The sequence below is a fragment of the Helicoverpa zea genome, chromosome 22 (genome assembly GCF_022581195.2).
Source record: "Helicoverpa zea isolate HzStark_Cry1AcR chromosome 22, ilHelZeax1.1, whole genome shotgun sequence".
In the NCBI taxonomy this organism is placed as follows: domain Eukaryota; kingdom Metazoa; phylum Arthropoda; class Insecta; order Lepidoptera; family Noctuidae; genus Helicoverpa; species Helicoverpa zea.
The window spans coordinates 7,944,023-7,961,558 of NC_061473.1; the positions used below are offsets into that span (position 1 = coordinate 7,944,023).

General features: G+C 36.3%; 1 protein-coding gene across 2 annotated transcripts in view; it reads right to left on the minus strand.

Moving 5' to 3' along the window:
- The window catches only part of LOC124641189, an 87,901-nt gene that overhangs the window by 57,017 nt on the left and 13,348 nt on the right, over positions 1-17,536 (minus strand). Inside the window, exon 1 of one of the 2 annotated variants that reach the window (XM_047179195.1) lies at positions 6,511-6,868. The exons of the other annotated variant lie outside the window; for it this stretch is intronic. The gene's annotated coding sequence lies outside the window, so the exon portion shown is untranslated. Of the gene's footprint in view, positions 1-6,510; positions 6,869-17,536 lie in introns of those variants that run through there. 2 annotated transcript variants of the gene reach the window in all.

Consider the following 17,536-nt stretch of genomic DNA (forward strand, 5'->3'; position numbering starts at 1 on the left):
AAATTATGTCCCTTGATGTTATATCGATGGTTTCTTACATATGTAATTACTTACAATGGCTATAGGTATCTTCTTCTTGTCAGGAATTTTTATACGATCATCTTTTATGTTGCCCTAGTACTTCAAAATATATCGCTATATAGGAAAGACCAACTAAAGAAGTTTGGGACAGTCCTTTACAGCAGATAGGTACATAACAAACTCATCATCAATAAATATGAATATTATAAAAACTACTGCATACCTACCTATATTTGTTCTTCTTCATTACATTCTTCAATCTCATCCATGAGTAAATTAAGCAGTTTTAGAATTACTTTTTGACTGGCATTGCAGCCTGCAGCACCTTTTCAGCAATCGTTGCCAATTTCCAATTGAATGAGACCGGCTCCCGACCCTCAACCTTTATTTTTAAAGACAGGCCATTTTTAGAGGACATTGGCCAAAGTGTAGTAAAATAAAATTAACTTTGTAGTCTTGGTTCCCCTCGCTTCTATCAATCAAGGAATCGATGAAATTCATAGAAAGCTAAAGGGTTTGTTTGCTTGCTTGAAAGCTCTAATTTCAAGGACTGTCAGGCCGAATTAAACCATGTTTTCCGTGTTAGATTGGGCCTATCTTTCGAGGTTGGTTAAGTACCTATACCTGTGTTGCATAAATGTCTTCAATTACAGAATTTAGCAACATTTAGCAAATAAACTTTATAACAGTCGGGACCAAAATTAACAAACCGGTATACTAATATATTCATTCACAAACAAAAAACTGTATGTGCTCAGACTATGACAGACAAGAAAATAACAAAAATATACTTTTTTGTCATAAATCTTCAGAGTAGTAATAATTTTGACACATTTTTATATTTTTAAGACAAATATTTTAAAGTCATAATCTACACACGTTTCGTTATATGAAATATATAGAGGAAGGAGTAAGTACAGTTATCGGCACGGATATCGAGCCATGACCTTCACCTGCGCAGAAGCGATTTACTGCCTTATTGCCTTATGCGTACGGGTGCGCAAAGCGATCCCCACTCTTCCGCCGAGAGCCCAATATCCGTGCCGGTATCTGTACGTTTGTAGAAGAAATCTAACGACACTAACACTCTAACGACCTCGAACCTCAGGAATCATTCCGAAGTCATTCATTTGATGAGTCCCATAATTTGAGCTATTCTTCTTCCCCCTGCCCTGTTCCCTATATAAAACGTTGATGACAACCTCACCCAGTTATATCGATAACCTTTTTTCCCCAGAACACAGCTCAATCTTACATCACTTTTAACGCAAAATATACCGGTCAGTTTTAAACGACCTAAACTCCCGCCAAAATTACACGCGTTTACAAAAATAGAAGACACGTGCTATTCGACGTTCAAACGTCACTTCTGTCAGATTATGATCGTAGAACATTGACATATTCGTAGAACAAAATAATTTACGGCCAGTGTCATTGGAGGTGCGAAGGTTAGCAAGGAGGTACAATACGTGAGGAGGGCACTAATGCAGTGGTTTGACATTAAGGAATAATTAGAGAAGATTTATTGGTCTGATAAATAGGTATCTATTTTTATTAGTATGGCATTAGTTAGGAGATAGGTACTGTACAAGATAGTAAGATATAAAACCGCTGATATTTATGAAGGATCATAACGGCCCAACAATAGGACTTTATATTAGTACGGTTATTTGAAAAGCTTTTGGCTAATTTGGCAACAGATCTGTCGCCAAAATATATAAACATGGAAATAACGACAGAACACATAAAATCGTCCCATAAACTATAGCAGAAAACCACCATGAAGATAAAGCCATTTCTACTGAAACAATGGTACGAGTATAATGTCGACACAAATCATAGTAGAAGCAATATAAAAGTCCGCATTTTTGGCTGGGTATCAGTCTAGACCAGACATACACTAGATTGTTCTTTTTACTGCCACGTCGCTCTAGCTGTCTGTGCAAGTGCGGCTGCTGAGGACGAGGTCTCGGGCTCGATTCCTGGATCGGACCGAAATCGCTTTGTGGGTTTTAGAAGACTTTCACAAAGCATCCTGGAGCCTGGAAGTTGGTGATTGATACACCCATCCATCGGTGAGCACGTAAATGTCGGTCCTGCGCCTGATCTCTCTCCGGTCGTGTCGGATTGCCGTCCCATCGGGCTATAAGAGTGAAGGAATAGTGAGTGCACCTGTGTCTGCGCAAATGCTTGTGCACTGTAATGTCCTGCGCAGTTGGATAATCCCCTTACATGAGAACAGCCGCCGTAGCCGAAAATCGGCTAGGAGGACATCAAACTAGATTATTCTACACTGAACTGACAAAGGATAGGTCAGTTAAAGGTTGCTCCAGCAATTTGCCGCCTCATTTATTGTGAATGAAGGTATAGGTGGTAACTTATATTTAGATTTTCTTCTCTACTTGGCAAATTAGATGCATCTAGGTCAGGGAAGCATGTTCAATAAACTTGGTATTTTTACAAGCCAGATTTAGACGAAATGTAAAACAATAGGGACTTTCAAAGGAAAAAAGGTGGGTTTTAGTCAAAAACTATCTAGCAATCTCCCATTCGCCCAAAAAGACATATTTATAACGATTTCGCCCCTACGTGATGAAACATACATTTGTATTTTTGCTTCAGCTTTTACAATTGAATCCAATTTTTTTGAAACCTTTTGTGACTTAGTTGTTTAAGGTGACTTCACGACAGATCATAAGTCAACTCCAATGTCTTTTTTAATCGTATCATCGTCATCTGCCTAGCCTTTTCTCAACTACATTAGGGTGGGCTTCCAGTCTAACCGACGAGCAGCGGAGTATCACTGTTCCAATCTTCAATTTTCCATCACATACGCAATTATATATATTGTTTTAAGTAAGGATATGACACCTCGAATGACGTCTTCACAAGGCCACACATAAGCCACGCAAGCCCTGCGTGTCTCGTCTCCCACTAAACATACGTGTAAGAAAAATCTTGGCACCAGACTGAACGAGACGGCTATGACCCCGACTACACCAGACATAATGACGTGTAACTACGTAATATAACGTCAGATTATGTGATTGCGAGTTTATGGTTATTTAAGCTTTGATAAGCTGATTGATTAGTGGCTAGAATATAGCTAGGTTTAGCAGGTATTGGCATATCCCTCCAACTTTGGAAAGGAAGGATATTCCGACAAGATACGTTTTGCTGCTGTGACAACAACGTTTTTACACTAAGTTTAAAATAGGGTACATACATCAAATGTTAAATAACCTTAACCGAATTTAGAACCTCTTTATTTTTAAAAGTCAGATAAAAAATATATTTAAGTAATCATTTTTCGTAGACATGTAGAACATACATTGTAACACAATCTAATAAATAAACCTACTTCACGTAGACTACCAGACGGCAAGTAGCTTCATAATAGAGTGTTAAAGGTTAACCTCCGACTGTGTGTAATGAATGCGTAATAACTTGTTGACTTACTTATTGAAAATAGGGATAAGTGTTCCACTTCTAGTTGATGTAAATAATCTTTATTTTCTGTTAGATGTTATATGCAAAAAAATAATCATTGTATTAGCTTTGTAGACCATAAATATTGTCTATGGTATATTCTACTGCCTCTTACGTCGCCCAAACTTAACATCTCAATGCTTGTCTAAATCTTCCAATCAATATCCCCAGATTGATAGAAGAAAAGGATTTATGTAACTGTAGTCTCTTTTAAACTTACTTCACACTTTTAATAAATATTTATCTTGCATACATGATTATCTCCTTCATAAAATCTTCATCAGGTAAGTATACCTACATACATATGTTTACACACTACAGTAATATTTATTTAATAATTTGGACAAGAATTGTTTTTTTTACAAACAATATACCAAACTCTAAGTGTAAAAAGAGCATAATATACAACTTTTTATACACAACTACAGTACACGCAAACCTGCAAAATTCCATGAGCAAATAAATATTACCGAGAGTACTTACTAGATAATTTATGTACATTGATATGTAAATACGTTCACACTATGTACATATAAGCGGTTAAGGCCAGTGTACATTGTATGTATGTAATCGTCAATGGGTGTAAACTTGAATGACGATCGTCATTTGACAGTTGTGATGTCACAATTTATTTGTTGTGTGTTTTACAATGTTAGGAAATAAAATAATCGTAAACAAGGAATTATTTTTAATTTAACATACATATGGATGGATAGATTGTATGTCGGCATGGCTAAAATGAATGATAATTGTGAGATGACGGCAGATAGAAGAGTGCGGAAGAAGAAAACATGTTATACCAATCCCAAATCAAATTGGGACAAGGCTCGAAGGATGATGATACATAATTTCGCGGCATAATTTAGCGGCATAATTTAGCGGCATAAAAACTCTGTCTTGATGAAAAGGGCTCACAACTGGCATCAGCTATTAGTCAGCTGAATGCTAATATGAAGATTACGGCTTACCAAAAGGATTTTCCATTAATTATTCTTCGGAATAAAAGCAGTGTAAACTTCTCTTAACACGACGCCGCAGTATCAAAGTTCAGGCATGTTTGTGAATATTTGACAATCGCATTAGGTACATTATTTGTCGCGATACCACTTTAAAACATGACTAACTGTTACTGAGGCAGACGGTTCTAGTAAAAACAAAAGTCAAAAACATTTTTTTTTATCACATTTTTTGTTCACTTAAGCCAGTAATCTTTAACACGCTTTTATTAGATCGACCTGTATTAAGTATACAATGGCATCTAAGGTAACTAATTTAACTATCTTCCAAGGATCGGAGCGCTATGAAAATTGGCAGCTGTAAGTAGTTCTGATGACAATACAATAATATGGTACTGTCGAACTCTGGTGATTGAGCCGGAAGATACGAACTGGAACTTCATGATGGAATATGGTATCTTAGCTGGGTTTGGACTTGTTAGAAAAGTCTTGTTATGATTTTTACGTGTATTTATTTTAAGGCCACGTTAGATAATGAGGTGGAAGAGTTTTAATTCTAGATATTAGTTCATAGGGTAATAGCTGGAAAGTAAATCCTTTTTGGGAAATAACCAAATGTCGCCTCTTGTCGTATGAGTCTTGGAATTTACGAAAATTTGATGCCCTTAGTATGCCAGGGGATCCTTGCACCAAAGCCAATCATCTTATTTACTATTTCACTGCCTGGCTAAGCCCTTTTCTCATATCGAGTAACACGAGTATTGATCAGTAGTCTAGCGCAAGGTTTTTTTGTAAATCCTAGTTTCCTCACGATGTTTTCCTTCACCGTTAGTTAGGTCCAAGGTAAGGGGAGAATTTAATATGCTATTTGAAATAGGCTGGTTGATTGCAAGTCATTTCTTTTAATTTATATCTTGTAATAGTGATTATATTTGTAAGATCGTTTAGTTACAGTTACAGCCTTTTTATCGTCCCAGTGCTGGGCACAGGCCTCCTCTCACACGGAGAAGGATTGAGCATTAATTATTTATAAAACTATAAAAGTATTATTTTGCGATTCCTGTAAAGATATTCATAAAACTAACAACAAACATCGCTTCCGAAATTAATTACAAAAGATTTATATGCGACATAAGCTTTTTTTTTTATTTTACTCCCGGATAGGAAAAAAATATATAAAGTGCAATTGGGTTTTTCCGAGAGATATTTCAAAATAGTTGCTCGAGGCTCAAAGATAACACAAATATGTATTTCATTACTATTTCGGTAAATAGCAAGTAATCGTTAATTACCGATTTCTATTCACAAACGATTTTCCGTCATTTTTCCGAGTAGCGTTGCAATTGTGCAATTTGAATACCATTTAATTACATTTTATATTTTGTTCCGCATCGATAATGTCTACAGTCCATATTTTTATCGGAAAAATATTTCTATGCAGAGATAAGTTACCAGTTTATGATTTGCCCTTCAAATAAATCGCTGATAAATCAATATGATGATAAAGCAGGTCTAAAAAACAAAAAATATTTCGAAAATACATAAAGTCATCAACTATAAGATGAACCGTTACATAAACCAAAATGATGATGATGATGATGATGTCCTCCTAGCCGATTATCGGCTACGGCGGCTGTTCTCATGTAAGGAGATTAGCCAACTACGCAGGACATATTATAATGCACGAGCATTTGCGCAGACACAAGTGCACTCATTATTCCTTAACTCTCATAGTCCGATGGGACGGTAATCCGACACGACCGGAGAGAGATCAGGCGCAGGTCCGACATTTACGTGCTCTCCGATGCACGGGTGTATCAATCACCAGCTTCCAGGCTCCGGGCTGCTTTGTGAAAGTCTTCTAAAACCCACAAAGCGATTTCAGCCCGACTCGGGAATCGAACCCGAGACCTCGTGCTCAGCAGCCGCACTTGCGACAGCTAGACCAACGAGGCAGTTACCCAAAGTAATAATATAAAGTAGTAGTAGTATAGTAATAATACCCAAAGTAGTAAAGTAAGTAGTAGTAAACCAAAATACTTACGTTGCGACATTCTTTGGATAATTCGCTTTAATACTGCAAATAAATGTGTCTGCCAAAATATACTGCCAAAAAACAAGGCAAGAGCCTCACGAATTATTCCCAAACAATCACTGACCACAACACTTATTATAAAAAAACAAAACACTTTAGTCGATTATAAAAACAACACTAATCGATAATCACAAAAAAAGTAAAAGTCTCTGGTTAGGCTAAACTTAAAAAGTAAATTCAAAATTAGAACACGTGCGTTCACATCGATGGATATGACAACACAAACAAAGCTCCGCGCGCGTGCACAAGTAAATAAAATAATTATTATCAAGTGAATATGATACCGGTCCGGACACTCGAAGCGTACTGCGCGCCAATACCAATCGCGAATAATGTTATCCAAATGTAAAACTCGTTATGTATTTATTTATTCAACGTGTGTACAAACTCCTTTGTTCTTTTTATATTTAGAACGTTGACTTTTGACATGGCGGGAAAATGGTTTGACATCGAATGAAAATTTTAATTATTTATGGCGATATGCGCATAGATTTAAAAGTTTAAGCTTGGCATACCTAGGTTTAAAATGAGTCATAAGAAAATAAAATATGTGTTACGAAAGCATGACAAATGCATTTTAAAATGAATAACACGTTTTTACTCATTTTCGACATTCTCTACAGTAAAAAATAAACGAATAATTTCCCTTCTAAGTAATCAAAATTTTCTTTATTTAAGAACACTTTAGCTATCAAAATGAGACACTTTGTTTAGAATATCTCTAGCTTTCACAAACACATAGATGACCCAACAGTTTCAGCTGGCAACTGCGGCTGTTGCGCTCATCTGAATATTTAGGCCAAACTCATCCCGAATGACAGCACAAATCAACAATTTCAGTGCAATTTTTTATGCTTCTCTATAATGCTTCTCTATAATTTTCATACTATCTAATATCACTTTCAACGCAAAAATTTTAGGTTACTGAGCAATATCTCGCAAGAAAAATTAGTAAGTTTACAAAAATCGACTAAACACAAACATTGAAATCCTTGATACTGGCCGCCTGGCCCCGACCTTGGCAGAATGGCAATACGACAAACAACGCTTACTTCCTCCTCATTTATAATTCGAACCGTTTACTAAACTTTTTTGTCGTAAATAACCGTTAAAATATTGTTTCCTATGTTCGACATTTGAATTTACATTTTTGTCTATGAGCATACTTATGTAGGGCTTACCAAATTAGCACATCCGATCTTTTCCATAATTTAGCAGATAACCTGGCGAAATAAATTTCAACATTAAGACTACATAATAACTAACTTAATTTGCATCGGAAAGCCGGAAATATATTCAAAGCATCTTAATTAAAATGTTTTATGTAACTACGGCTAACTTTCATCACAATATTTCACTCCCACTAGGAGCCCGATAACCATTAAGATATTAAAATTAAAAAACCCTCTTGAGAATCGCCATCCGCACTAATTAGTAGCTATCAGCTATGGTTATTTTTGTGACTAATATAAAGTTCAACGAAACTGTTTCAATTGGGGCATTTAAAACAGCAACAAAAAACACATTAATTGGTGTTACTCATCATGTCGGCAAAGTTTTCTAAATAAAGTTTTTACTGTCTCTGATATTCTAGATAAACCACAGTAATTAACCCGTTTTATACCAACAAACAAAATAAAACAGTTTTAACAAAACTTTTTCGGAACGTTATCTGAATTTTTCCTCATCCGACTTTTCTGAGAAAAATATTGATTTCAAAACTGTCTTTGCAATGATCGATGAAGACATTAAAGTTAGTTATACATGGGGACAACTAAACAATTTTTTTTTAACAAACTGCATAATTGGAGACAAATAAGAACCTCAACCACAAAGTGCTAAGGTGTCACAACGGCCCTTTTATTTTTGTATGTGGAATATCATCAAATGAGCCCTTCTGCTGAGGGAGTCACAACATCTACCTTCTCCTGAAGGAGTCACGAAAGGTAATGTCAGACTCTTGCAGACTTAAAACAAACTCATGTTGCTAATGTTCCTACTGGAGCACCGTTGTGCCCCAGAGCCGCAGTAACACCTTCCCGAAAAATCCCGCAGACCCATCAGGCTTAGTGGGGCCCACTAGGCCCAAAGCTCCTAGTACATAAATGGCTTAAGAAGGCACATGATGGGTTTTAGTTAATAAGAGTCTGACACTCCCTCACGATATACCCATAGTAACAGGACCGCGATAACTCTTTCGAACAATCCCGCAGACCATAAGGCTTACATGACAACCAAACATTTGCAATGCAAAAAACAGCGGAAATTAATTGACAGTCTTCTGACGCAAGTTAAGTATGACACCAATAAAGATTAAATTGAACACCGTTGGAAACCAGTTTCCTAGTTCAAGGACTAGATGTTAAGTTATGCGAATAAACTTGTCGGTTGTTTGTTTTGTTAGATCAAGTTTGCAACTGCAACTGGGTTTTGAAGTTGCAAAAGTAAATTGAGGAAAATTAGGAGTTGGAGGAGCACTTAATTATTCAGAAAAGTTAAAACTAGAAGTTCATAATGGATAATATTATGTTAAGCTATAATCCTTCCAAATTATTTTGAAATTGATTCTTACGTCCTAATTAGAAGTAAGCGCAAAAAATCTATGTTGGTATCCATAATGGATAACCCGATGCATTGATGGATTACGTAATAAGACAATAGTTATATTTTTCAAATTCTAACTGAGAGAAAATGATGATTAAGTAGAGAAGACAGCCAATTTTTCCGTTACCTGAAATCAGATCAACGTTTGTTGGGATTCACGAAAAACGTAGGATCGTCGAAGAATCATACTTTCCTTGGGGAGCTCTTAAGAACACATTCCTACACAATATAGCCGTAATTCGTTCAAAAACATGGCCAAAAGGCTATCGAGTGTGCAAACATATCTCATTGACATTATTACATAGGTCAGTGCAGATATGAACGTTTTAATTACCTAATTACGTTAATGAAAACTCATGCTGATTAAAAAATGGTTCGTATGTCGTCATCATTTCATTTCATGGTATACAAAGTAAAATTGAAAGGAATTTGTCATGGTGCTTACCACAGATAAAGGAAAGAAAGGCTGACAAAAAGGTGAAGGAAAACATCTTGAGGAATCCCTGCACTATATAGTCTGAAATCACAAACCTGCATTGAGCAAGCGTGGTGATTAATGCTCAATCCTTCTCCGTATGAGAGGAGGCCTGTGCCCAGTAGTGGGACGATAAAAAGGCTGTAACAGTACCACAGATATGTCATTTTAGTCACGATAATTATCTCTTATAACTATCAAGTAATATTTTAGGCAATACTAATTTAGTATTGCCTAAAATATTACTTGATGAATATTGATGAATATGGTTTAGTATTACTAAACCATAAACTTTATCTTGTCTACATTGCTACCTTTGAACTTAACTAATCAGCTATGCCCAATAACAATAATCAATAATAATAAAGCAATATCTTACTTTATATCAGAAACCGTCACGTCACACATATTTGTAAAAACCCCTTCACAGCTTTTATGATAGTATGGGCCAATTTCACCGACAACCGTTTATGTAATCAGTCGGTTAAAGGACCACATCTTTTTACTTCGCAAAGGGAAGTTTCATGGAACCTCCTACTTGTCCAACCTTGCTTTGGGAATCAATCGTCTAGAAACAAGCCTAAGATAAATGGCGTTTTCCTTAATCGGACGATTATCTCAATCTCAAGTGAAAATGGACCTAAACCTACAGACAAACTATAGAGTTCATAGAGGTAATTCTGCAATAAATGAAGATACAACTATTCCTAATTGAGCCCTAACGTCAGTGGAATTCCAAACACGAATTGACAGATACACAAACAATGACGCACTCTTGCGCATCAGCTAAACACGAATGATTTCGGTAGCCATCTTGCATTTGTGAACGCAAGCAAATAAACTGGTCTGCGGGTCGACGACTACGCTGGGAGTACGCACAATAATATAAACTTTATGAAAGATGTACTCGTGTAAAGTGATATGCGTACACGCAGAGACAATTATTCTAATTCTGGAGCACGAAAAAAAAAAACTTAAATTTACAATTTTACAATTTGACAGTCGTTACGGGTAGTCAGAAGCCAGTAAGTCTGACAACAATCGGGTTGGGTAACTGTGTTGAGGAGGTTGCTCGGGTAACTGTGTTGAGGTACTCAGATAGGCAGTCGCTTCTTGTAAAACATTGATACTCAGCTGTATCTGGTGAGACTAGAAGTCGACCCTAACATAGTTGGGAAAAGGCTAGGCTGAAGATAACTATATTTGGACCGTTAAAAAAAAGATTTAAGTACCCATTTCATCCGAGTTAGTGACCTATTCCCAATTTCACGAGTAAATACGGGAATAGAAACATTCGTGTATTTATTTTGAAAATAGTCTAACACTAAGCTAACAGAAACCTTTAGTATTTACATTACAATGTGTGCCGATGTATATCTTGTTTGTAGGACATGTTCAATACGTGATTGCTATTTAGGTCTGGTATTACTTTGCTTCTAAGTTTGTAGCAGTTTTTCTAATTTATTATGTGACCGATCAACCTGATAGCTTTTATATGGTTGTATAAAGAAACATGACGCATGGCTTAATATAAAATGCATATAATTGCAAATCATGAAAAGGCATAATACACATCTTCACTTCATTTTTTAAAAGCTTTTTACAGGCACGATATATCGGAGTGCAATAATTAGAATACCCAATATTACTTCTAGCTTATTAGAGGGCAATAATATTAGATGACAAGAAAACAAAATAAGACATTGATAACTAGCATTACATAATGTCATAGCGGGAGGCTTGCGCACGCGCTGCATAGACAAGTCTAGGGCTGTAATAGTTGTTTATTTTTCAGATTTCCAATAACCCTACAATTTGCGCTAAACGTCCTTTTCATACAGTCTATATTTCATCATATATAATTTCATATGGCGTATATTCCTATACTCGTAGAAAATTGTATTTTACCCTAATAAGGCTGGAAGTTGAAATATTCTGATATGAACACTTAAAACAGAAACATCATCATCATCATCATCAGCCTATCGCAGTCCACTGCTGGACATAGGCCTCTCCAAGTGCACGCCACTGAGATCGATTTTCAGCTTCTCGCATCCAGCTCCAGAAACATACATAACAAAATCTTGAGTTTGAACCAAGCTTTTGAAAAAACCAACTGTACAATTTGCATCTCACATTAAGATGTTAGAGGATTATTAACTGTACTTCCTTATTATAAACTACCATCACATACCATTAGCCATAACTGGCAACCCTAATTATGTTCCGGCGGAAAAATAATAAGCCATTACGTCACTAACCACATGATTGATGATACGTGCGCGATTAGATTACATACGAGATAACGTAGATAGTTTAAATAAAATGTAGATTACGCAAAAATAGATAGTACACCGTGTCGCGTACATTATTTCACAAATGTAAGCATGAAGTGGTCATTTTCATTTTTTTATATAAATGAATGAAGATTACAGCAAAAGGAGAATTGATACTATACAATCCCTCTTTTAGGTCGACTTTGATCCATTTTGCTACTTTGTATTCACAAAGCATTTACACGTAGATCTAATCCCAAAGATACATAGAAGCTAGCTGAAGATTCATATTTTCATAAGGTTTATAATCTCAACAAGCACAACAACCAAAATCTAGGCGTTTTTGATTGTTTAAGGCGTGAGGTTGTATATGAAATACCTAAAATCCTAATATTGTTAAAGAAATTCAGTTTCAAAGTCGATCGAGAAAAAAAGAACAATTCTTCCTACCACGAAACACACAACAACAAATTCAACACCTAAGCACGCTTGCTGTACATATTTTACTAGGCACTACCACTCATTACTTCGACAAGAACTTCAAACTTTTCTACTACGACCGAACATTATTTCTGAAAGAAACCTCTTTACTGGAGCGTGGGTTTACGACGGGCGTTGTGACGTCATTCGACCCCCCCTCTTCTACTCTCCGCACATTTGGGCCGCCTTAAGGCCTCGAGATGTTTTGCAATCATTATTTAAACGGTATTTATGGCTTTAATGGTTCTGGGTGAGAAATGTTAGGTAAGACGTTAACTTGTAATGGGGTGAACGGAGTAATGTATGTCGGGATAAGGAATTTGATAAGGCAGTATAAGTAGAAAAAAAAGTAATAGAGGTGCTCCTATAATTTCTAAGCATGCGGTATATACTTGAACCCGTAAATATAATGAAGACAGGTCCAATACCTTTGTGGAGCGAAACATTTCTTTTCAATAATCATATTAATAATATAAACGCGAACGTTATCATGTATGGATGTTTCTTCTTCATTAGCAGTAATGTTCATTATACCTATACTTTATATCTTTCTTCCTCGGGACACGCGTGAAACATCTGGAACCAGCTAGTCTTCTTCTTCTTTCGTGTCGATGACATGTCTTAAAGTGAGACTACACTTTGTCAGCCCAATATATTGGGCCGCCACAGCGAGAGCATTGCCGGATGCGCTCATTAGGGTCCTGCCGCGAGCAAAGGACAATGGGCGATTCCGGTCCAAATGTCCACCACGAACGAGACCTATAGGGCTAGATAGCCCGTTAAATATAGAACATTTTTTGTTATGAAAGTAAAAAAAAATATAATGCCAGAAAAAAGTTATAGCAAAATCAAATAAAACATTTTATAGATTTTTTTCAATTACTTTTCTTGACGTTCGATGATGAATTCTATTTTTTCGATGTTGATTTGTTCGATGTGTATCATCTCTCTTATTAGAGAGATTACACTACCAGTTACATCGAACTTTCTTAGATCCAGGATCGGCTGAGTATATTCAAGCACTTCTGGCGCCTCTATTGGTTAGTGATTCGTACATGGGCTGTTTATATGCAAATGTGTCTTTCTCATCTTAGTTTTAGATAAAGTGCTGAAATGAAAGTGGAATAAAATAAAAAATAATAATGATAACATACAAAAACTACCGAAAATTAAGAATACATTTTTGGCTATAACTTTTTTTTGGCATTGTTTTTTTTTTTTACTTTCTTAGTAAAAGTTACTCTAAATTAAGTGGACTATTTAATTATATAGGTCTCGTTCGTGGTGGACATTTGGACCAAACTTCATACATTCTTGCCCAATCTCCTTTCAGGGCACAGTGGACATGCGATGAGGTGGGATCTCACCAGCTAGTGTGCTACACATCTCAAACAATGCTTGAAGGATATACCAAAGGAACCACACCAATCAAAAAGCGCTCTATTATTACGCACAACACAATAACAAAAGGGGTTGTTCGCACTAAAACGACGACGCACGAGTCGGTGTCCGCGTTATGTGTGCAGATGTGTCAGCGCGCACGCAACTGAACCCACATCCGTTCCCGATACATTGTCTTTTGTTCCGCAAATTTCAACCCGAAGGCAGGCACGATTTTTGTGGGCCCCGGCTATCATTTGAACATCTTACGGGTATTTAGGAGCCAGAAAGTCTTACTAAAGTTGCGCGAGTGGCTGGGTTAACGAGGCCAGAACGACAATCACTTCAGTAAAACACTGGTACTCAGACTTTACAGGCAGCAGCCAAACGCCAATGTATCTGGAAACAGCCTAAGCAAATGATGTAGAGCTCCGTTTAAAGAAGACCCTTTGAAGTTTGCCACTTCTCCAACGTATTTACATTGTACATAGAGGTATAATAATAAACAGGCATTCTCTAAAATTAATAGATTATTATTTATAACATTTCATTCACCAGTAAATGAAAGATTTATAAAAGAATATTGTAACGGGAACCTCATATTTCATGTTAAGCTTTCACAGTTATTCGTAAAGTCAAACACACAGTTTCTTGGTTAATAACAGTTGTGCGTAACCAGTTCACACTAATTTCACCTTTTCATGAATGGCCGGCTGACACAATGCCTAAAGCTCATAAAAGTTACATTATTCGAATTATATAATAACATACTTGACTGGCACGCAACTAGGACCACCACACCTAAGTATTTTAAGCCTCGCACCCGCTCTAAATATTTTGAGAAATAATAGGCACTTTTACGAAAACATATTTTTAGCAAGCAGGTCTCTATGTTTGATGGCGATCATGGTTGAAAATAAAGAAAAAGGAATAGTACTACGGTGTTTCGTGAAACAAAAAACGTTTGGTTACCCTACAAGCAACACATTACAATCACTAAAAGCTTAACAAAACATATGAAAATTCAGCAAATGAAAGAAATCGAGGGCATTCCATACATAACCGGTGTACGCACACACTATGTTTACACTGGAAAATATGCCAGGAATACGATTGTGAAACACTACATTTCAAACATATTTTTTATCAGAGAAAATCTAATCAAACACATAGTTGTAATGTCTTCATTGGTGAAGTATACCTTGCACCACAAAATCTAGATGGCTAAATCAATCAGAAACTCGATTCCGCAGTAGAAACTGCGCAGGACCTAGGCATAAAGCACTAGAAGTTACTACCCAAAAAGTCGTAAAAATAACTTGTTTTTGCAAATATACTTAAGCTGCGGCTAATGTAAAATCTAACTTAACCTTTTAAGATGGCTGAGGTTAAAAACCAAATTCAATTAAAGAATAAACCCAGATAAAAAAAGTAGAATCCGATCCAATCAAAAACAGTCAGGACACACATAATTGGTTCGAAACCAGTTTCTCAAGGAGTGGAGGACTGCCAATGACTGCAGGACTGGTTTCCGCAACTGGTTTCAAGTCTGATCCTAGTAAGAGGCTTAGTGAATCAGTAGGTACATTGATTTTATTGGATATTGATTGCACATCGGTATGTTTATAGATCCAATCTCTGGAATAGAATCGTCTAATTAGAATAGTCTAATTGAATTTAGATCAAATGGGTTTATGCTAGCCACTGATTTATATTGCTAAGTTATTTGAATATTTGTTGACGAATTGAAGATTACAAATACACTAAGATTTAATAATAAAATAAGAAGATCGACGAATAACAAAGAGCGATTGGACGATACAAGGATAGAGACACGACAGAGTAAATAAACAATAAACTGAGACTGTAATAAGTTTAGAAGTCATATTTTCAGAGAGGTTCCATATGGAACTAACGTCTAAGTAGTCAAAAGCTGCTTAAATTTTTCTTTTTCAATGTCATTATTCAATGCATCATCGATTTTCCCTACACCTACCAAGCCTTACCGAACACAGTGGCAATCAATACTCCCTGTAATAAATAAACCAGCTCAATCGATTCGCACATTACCAAGGGCGAGGCCAAGGTGTCACGTGCAACCTTGGTGACAATGTTGGCCACCAATGACAGCTGCAGTGTAAATACTTCATTGGCTGTTGGTGCCACACCTTCAATTGTCTACAGAATCTTTGCTCGTGCTACTGAAGTTTGATGGATTGATACCTTAGTGACAATGTTTGCTACCAATAAGCCAACTGCAGTATAAATAATATACTTGATTGGCTCTTGGTGTCACACATACAATTGTCTACAGATTCACTGTATGTATTTGTCTTCTGCTTTTACTACCGTAGTTTGAAGGCTTGGTAATGACAATGTTGGCCACCAACAGCCAACCGCAGTGTTCAAACTTTGTTGGCTGTTGGTTCCCCAATAGAAACGAAGTTATTTGTCTTCTGCTAATTCAACTGCGACTGTTTGAGGGGTTGGTAGCTAAGCAACACCAATGCGAATCAATCGATCAGCTATTAGCAGTTATTATATCGATGGCACACTTTTTGTTTCTATTACAAACTTTTACTTTGGCAAGTTCAAGACCTGAAGTGCCTTGGAGACAAAATTCTAAGTACTTGCTGGTTTGCGTTACCGGGGTATAATTTGGCAGGAGGATGGGACTTCGGTTAAAAGAAAGGCAAAGTAGAGATATGGTAAGGACCTGATATGTCCTCTATCTCCACTCCTCAGGCTAAGACTTCCTATCACCAAAAACTTAAACTAGCATCACTATTACACGTTATATGATTATATGACCCATTACACTTTCACACTAAAGTTCGATAGTGACATCTTTTGTCTAAAAGTTTATGTGTATCTAACGACTACTTCGTTTGAAAGTACATTTGGCAAAATTCCTGGTAAATGAGCCGAGAGCAATTCGAGTCAATCATTATACAGAATGACTATGAACTATGTCAAAGCATTTGACATTGATGAAAATAGATATGCAATTAGTTTCAAGAACATTATAGATAACACAACTGCTTATAAAACATCATGAATGATAGGCAATGTAGAACGCATCTTCAAATGCATATTTAGCATTTCTATGGTTAGTCAAATTTACTATATTTACCAGATTCTTTCAACAGCATTATACATACCTGTGAACAAAAAATCACACATTAATTTTGATTATGAGGTACATTCACAAGACTATCATAATCATAATAATACTAAGTAACCTTTAAAAATAAAGGGGTTCAGTCAAAATCCTGTTTATTTTCCTCATAAACTTTACTTCCCCGAAATGTAAGCAGAATTTTATGATGATGATAATATTTATCAGTACGATCAACAATTTAGACTATGTGCCTCACTCAATCACGTATTATTAGCCGTTGACAGACTTTGTTTCAGGATGTTTTTGGCTAAGAATCTATTATTATGATCAATTTTGAAGGTCTTCCTAGAAGAAGTTGCGAAATACTATTTGAGTCATCAGGCAATGTAAAGACTGCTCTGAAGGAAGGACAGTAACAAGCAATCATCCTCAGATTTATAGTTCGGCCATTCAGAGAATGCGTTCCTGACACGTCGCGATTGAACTGACGACGTAATAACATTCATTGATTATTGATATAATAATGTTGTTTTAATGCTCCTCAATTGTTAAAACGGTAAACAACCAGCAAAAATATTTTTATCGTAACTGCAACGCCATTGCAAAGTTACGTCGTCAGTTCAATCGCGACGTGTCAGG